Here is a 6,000-nt window from a genome sequence, read left to right on the forward strand (position 1 = left end):
AGGAACAGCTTTGATTCTCACTGCACGCAAAACTCCTTGTCTCTTTCAAGAAAACCATCTTTGTATCTGGTTAGATTTGAAGTCCTGAAGTAGCCATTCTCATTACCAACTCTGAACTCCCACAGAACGCAGACCATTAAATTACACCAAGCTGTTCCTGCACCAGTCTCAAATATTCTGGACATCAAGCACAAGAAAGAAGTAAAGTATTTTCAGTGTTAGCACACATTGTCTGCAATAGATTCCCATTTTTGGTGAACAACAGTGGACTCAATACAGTAGTTTATAGCCCAAGGAAGGTGACAAATACTTGAGAAAGCTTGATCATATCTTAACCATTTTATAGATACGGAAACTGAAAGTTAGGCACAGAGAAATTCATCTGTAACTAAAAGCAAGCAAAATTTGTATGCACTAATGAAAGTCTACAAATAGGGTTAAAGCAAGATTGCTGCCTGGGCCTGCATTTCACCCAAGTCACTATAGAGCCAACATAAATTAGAGTATTTCTGAGTACCAGCCCCTTTTTTGTACAGGGAAGCTGTTGCTTATTTTTACTTATATTAATTTGATCTGTGTTCTTGTAGATTAAAAGCACAGTAGTGGGAAAGCAAACAGTACATGGTGTTTTTTTTTTTTTTCATGGAAGAAACTGGCAAAGTTACAGAAAGCAAATGTTCTGTTCCACAGAAGGTTCCATACGCCTGCCTAACCCAGCCATATTTCCGAGGTTAAATGATGCAAAGATAAAAAGCTGACTTTGTGAAACAAAGGTAAATAGCAACCCAGATGCTCTCATTCATATTCTAAAGTTATTGCCATCAGCTCTGCGACCAACACATTTCACAGCTTGTGAATTTGCAACAATCATAAATTAAGGTAGTAAGAGAGGACCAAGTACAGTCCTATAAACCTTTGAAAGGGTATGCTTTATTTATACTCCAGTTGAGGACCTCACCAGTGCTCTAAAGTTTATAAAAGTATTGGAACCCAGTAGAATCCAGTCCTCAAATGATTAATTTAATATTTCTGATGCTCTGGATTATTATCATGTATTTACTTCGCTTCACGATTTCACTTACAATGTAAAGAACTGTGATTTATTCTTTGCCCTCCTTCCAAGTAGAACCAGGGCCACCAGGTGCAAAGAACTGTGCAAACTTAACAAAAAACAAGATCATGTCTTCAAGGAAGTGGAACAATCTGTCTTTTCTGGAGGCTTTGCTTAGCTCTCTTGGCTATCCCTTGAGAGAAAAGTAATAAAAAATGAATCTGGAAAAGGAGTTCCTAAGGTCAGTGATTTTTTTTCTGGAGGCATAACCAACTACACCTAATATCTAAGGGATAAATTCATAAACAGACTCCCTTCTAAATGAGCTTGTCCTTCTGGATGTGATATCCTGATGAGACAGGATATCTCCTGAGGTGGGAGAACCTTGCAATGCTGTTCCACAAACATAATTCCCTTAATCTATCTTTTGTACTAAGGAATACACAATGCCCTTGGCTTTCCAGAATCCAGCATTTGCACTTCTCCTACATTAACTTCATAGAAGTCTTTTTCTAGGAAAGGTTATATTTAATGATGTGAAACTGCATTGAAAATATTTGTGACATCTGTCAAATTCATTTAAAAAAATTCATTAGGGTCAGCGTAACTGCAATAAATACAAAATTAATAGCAAGGGGTTTCTTTTAAGGTTACATTAAAATAACATTTGGGATCTGTCTGAATCTGACAAAATCCAGGGAACCGGCTACAGCCACAATTTGTCCTTAATTTCTTTGTGCCCAGATGAGAAAGGTGCTAAACAATCCATATTTTTTATTCATAGAGCTCCACGTGCTGGAGTAGAGGAACTGGTCTCAGAATTAATTTGGGATTCTCAGTCAGGCAGTTTGGCTTTGTTTGGCTTACAGCTCTCCTTGGGCAAGTTGCTATCTATTTCTGTCCTTTTTTGTAAATTTATGAAAACTACCTTTAATTCTTCCCTCAGCTGTCACGGGACAGAACTGTCATCCATTAATGATGCTTGTAAAATGCTCTGAACCTTCAGCAATGAATGTGATACACCGTGGCAAAATGCTATTGCTCTCTGCACTGCTAGCAGTGCCTACTGGGGCATGTTTTACCTTTAAATTCCTGAGTTCGCTCCTTCTTTCACTTTCTGTATTCCCTATTTTTCCTTCACAGGTCTTAGAAACATACTTCCTCTAGGTTCAGAGAAAAGGACATGACAAAACGTGGACTGTTGTGCTGCAATGATTAAGATTACTGGAAAATGACATTTTCTCTGCAGTGGATTTCTGTATGTTCCATTCAAAATCTAAAGGGCTTCAGAGTCAACTTAAATATGATTTAATCTGGGATAGCTTTGAAATTTGCCAAATCAATTACTTAATCTAAAATGTTCTAATGCACTTTTAATTTGGAATGCGTGTGCCAAGTACTGCTCATAGCTTAATATTTTGAAAACAAAATACCAGTGACTTCAAGGACATGTGACTGCATCCTATATCTTTTAGCTAAATTGAAAGCAGACAGTCAGGTAATTTTTTTTTTTCAAAATTTACATGTGAATCTTTTCCCAATTAGACAAAAGAAACCATCATGACAAGGCTTTTAAGTACATCTTAAAATGACATTTTTGTTACTTAGATCCCAGTGACAAGAAAGATGAATTATGTCTCAGAATTTATTCAGCATTGCTAATTAAACTCATTCCTCAAGGCCTCAGAAGCACTAAACCACTGGAGTGTAACAGTGAAAATTAGTGATTTGAACAGAAGAATCATGAACTTTGGAAAAGAAAACATTACCCATTGGTGGAGCTCACAAAATATCCCCTTCCAGAAACTAAATAAGATTAATGAATGTGAAGTCAAGAAAAACAACAGTTTTCAAAAGTCCTCGTCTTATTTTCTGAAGAGCACAACCTAAAATACTTAGCAGCACCACTAAAAACCTTTACCCTGCATATATATATTTAACACACACACACACAAAAAAAAACAGGGAAGCAAGTTTTATAAACTTCACCTTGCTACGTAGTGCAGGAAAAAAAAAAAATCTTCACCCCAAAAAATCATTTTTTTAAAGTGAAATCAATCCTGAAGTACTTCTAAATCCTTGGGTCCAAATTCTGTCCCTCCAAATGTTGTCATGCTTTGCTTAAAAATGTTTTCCTAGAGGTTTCATTGTTACCAATAATGTTCTATGTCCAGTGAACGAACTGTGTCCTTCCCAAGTTCCTGCTGAAGAGTCTGGAGACCGGCCCATGCAGAACACAGCCCTTATGCCCTTATGGGCTCTGCCCCTGCACTGTTCAATGAATGTAGCACAGATGTAACTCTAAAGTAGCACCACTTGTCAGGATAATGTGGAGGCACAAGTGGCTATTGCATCTAGAAATCCAGGCTAAAGATAGCAAAGAGAAAGCCTTCAAAATCAGAAGTCAGTGCTGAAAATTATGAATTTAATTCAAGGGTTATTCTGGTAGGAATATCAAAGGGGCTGCAAGATGCTGCCTTGTTAAAAGGCAAGATGCTGCCAGTCATCAGCCTTTGCCAACAGCAGGACTAATCTGCTTTTGGCCAATGATTGTAGCTGGTTATACGTGTCACTTGCTTGGACAGGCCCAGCTTACTCTGTGATTGAGCCATGCTTTGCTATACTTAGTGATTCCTACAGGAGCTTTTCTGATCCAGAGTCCCCAGTAACAGCAGAACCTCTCTCCAGTTTCCAGTGTTGGATTCCAGCTGTTCTGCATAGATGGACATGTATTTTTTTTTTCACTATAGCATGTATGAATCCATACACTCAGAAGCCTTTAGCTTAGAAACAACTCATCCCTAAGAACAAAAGAAAAGCCTCTTTTTCTAAAAAAAGGAAAGCATGTAGCTTACCAACAGGGCTAGGCTTTTAGACAAAACCACATTGATACACGAAACCACGATACAAAGCCCATCACCTTCATGACAAGAATATCGTTGCAATAAAAGTGTGTCAGCTCTTGAAATCCTGCACTGTTTGGTGATCTGCTCCAGTGAGGTTCTGCAGAGATCCCTTACCTCTAGAGGCTACGGTCTGGACTGAGCAGCAAAACACAGAAACGTGATCTCTGTCAGCCTTCACATGACACTTACAAAACTAACACACACTGCAACACAACTGACTGCTTTTGTTCAAAGCCATCAGATAACTGAACATGCACAGCCATACGATTATTCCTTAAGCAGACAGTTCTCTTGGTGATTTGGAAAAGTGGAAGAACTGAATGTAAAACTCCATCCAAACAAGCTAGGCAACTGACACATTCCAAATGCTAACAGGAGCTAAAAAGCAAACAAACAAACAAACAAAACCCACAACTATTTCCATTAAATACATCTCCAAGAGCAGAATTCTTACTTTGTAAGAATATCCTTCCCTATGGTGTTTACATTCAAAAGCTACTCTCCAATGTAAATTACCTCTGGCCAGTGGTTTCCCAGTGAGAGATGTTCCTTTACCAGAACACCAGGTTAGTATCATAAATACGAGATTCAGAAGAGAAACTGCACTTGGAACTGAACTTCTGCAACTGTCCAGTAGCACTCCCCAGTGCCTGGTGTTGCAGTGTCAAGCTCTGCAGCAGCAACCAGTAAGCAAAGCTTTCCTTAAACATGAATGGCCAAAACTATACGTAAGTATTCTACTGTTGCCTACTTCTCAGCAGAGTGAGAAATACTTTTCTTCACTTTGCCACTTTGCGTTTATTGCACATGGGACAACTGATCGAAGAAAAACAATTCATATTAAAACAAACAAATAAAAAATGATGTGGGCACAGCTCACATTCGGACTTGTAAAGTTACTACTTATGAATATTTATTTATTCTCTATACTAATATACATCTATGCTATTTATGCACACTGAAGGTACCAAACCTTTAATATAAAGGCCATTTTGTGTTTTTTTAAATACGAACTTTTAACATCCAAATGTGAGATCTGAATCTCATGTTAAGCAACACACTTATATAAAACCTGCCACATGGCAAAAGTACCAATGATTCTTCTTCCCATATTTCTGCACTGCTTACTGTCCCTTTGTAATTTTTCAGCTGAGAAGTGTTTTCATAGTATGTTAATTTTCAACATGTTATTCAACAATAAGAAAACAAATCTGCTGAAATCAGAGGAACATAAAATTCATGAATGGTGTGAGAGAGGATTTTAGGAGAGCATGTGGTACTGTCCGTATTGTATTATTCAGCACTAACAACTAACCTGCACATTTTTTGTTGAATGCATCACCCTTCACTCGATCTTAGTCAACCCACCCCTTCACTTAGCAAAAGGTAAGCTAGACAATTAAAATAAATCAAATGAGTTGACCCTAGCAGTATCCGTTTCTCTTCATCAACTGTGTTTCTATGACTAGTTCACATGGAGACATCTAAACAAAGGAGATGAATCTCATCCTCAGTATTTGAACATGAGGCATGTCTTTCTCTGGGGTCCAAGTTCACAATTCTACTCCTTGAGGTTCATTGTGTAGCTTTATTAAAGCTTGACTAGAAGGCCTCAAGGTCCCTAATTATGTTAACTTTTGGATGTTCTTTTTAGAAGTGCTTTAGAGAAGCAGAGCCTATTTGTTTATTTTGAGGTTGCTGGTCACTTTGCTATTTGGAATTCTTTGCATGTGATTTGGAAATGAAATGGTTTAAAATCCAGCAGAGATGTGAAACACTGCAAAGTTCTAAGTTCTGATCAGTTTCCACTCTTGCAAATATGCAGGAGGAAGTTCTGAGAAGGGAGCATGGAGAAGTTAATTAAAGAATTAACAGCTTATAAAATACTGTTTGATTAGAGGTATCAAATACAAATATTTGGTTGAAGGAATAAGCATAAACTGCTGCTTTTTCAATAATTTTAGATCTTGCTGTGGTTTAACATAACATGGCAGTAAACAGAAGCTTGCAGCCAGCTGTGAATGTGAAGGCACAAACTTCTTG

Source organism: Aythya marila, assembly GCF_965140915.1.
Source record: "Aythya marila genome assembly, chromosome: 5".
Lineage (NCBI taxonomy): Eukaryota > Metazoa > Chordata > Aves > Anseriformes > Anatidae > Aythya > Aythya marila.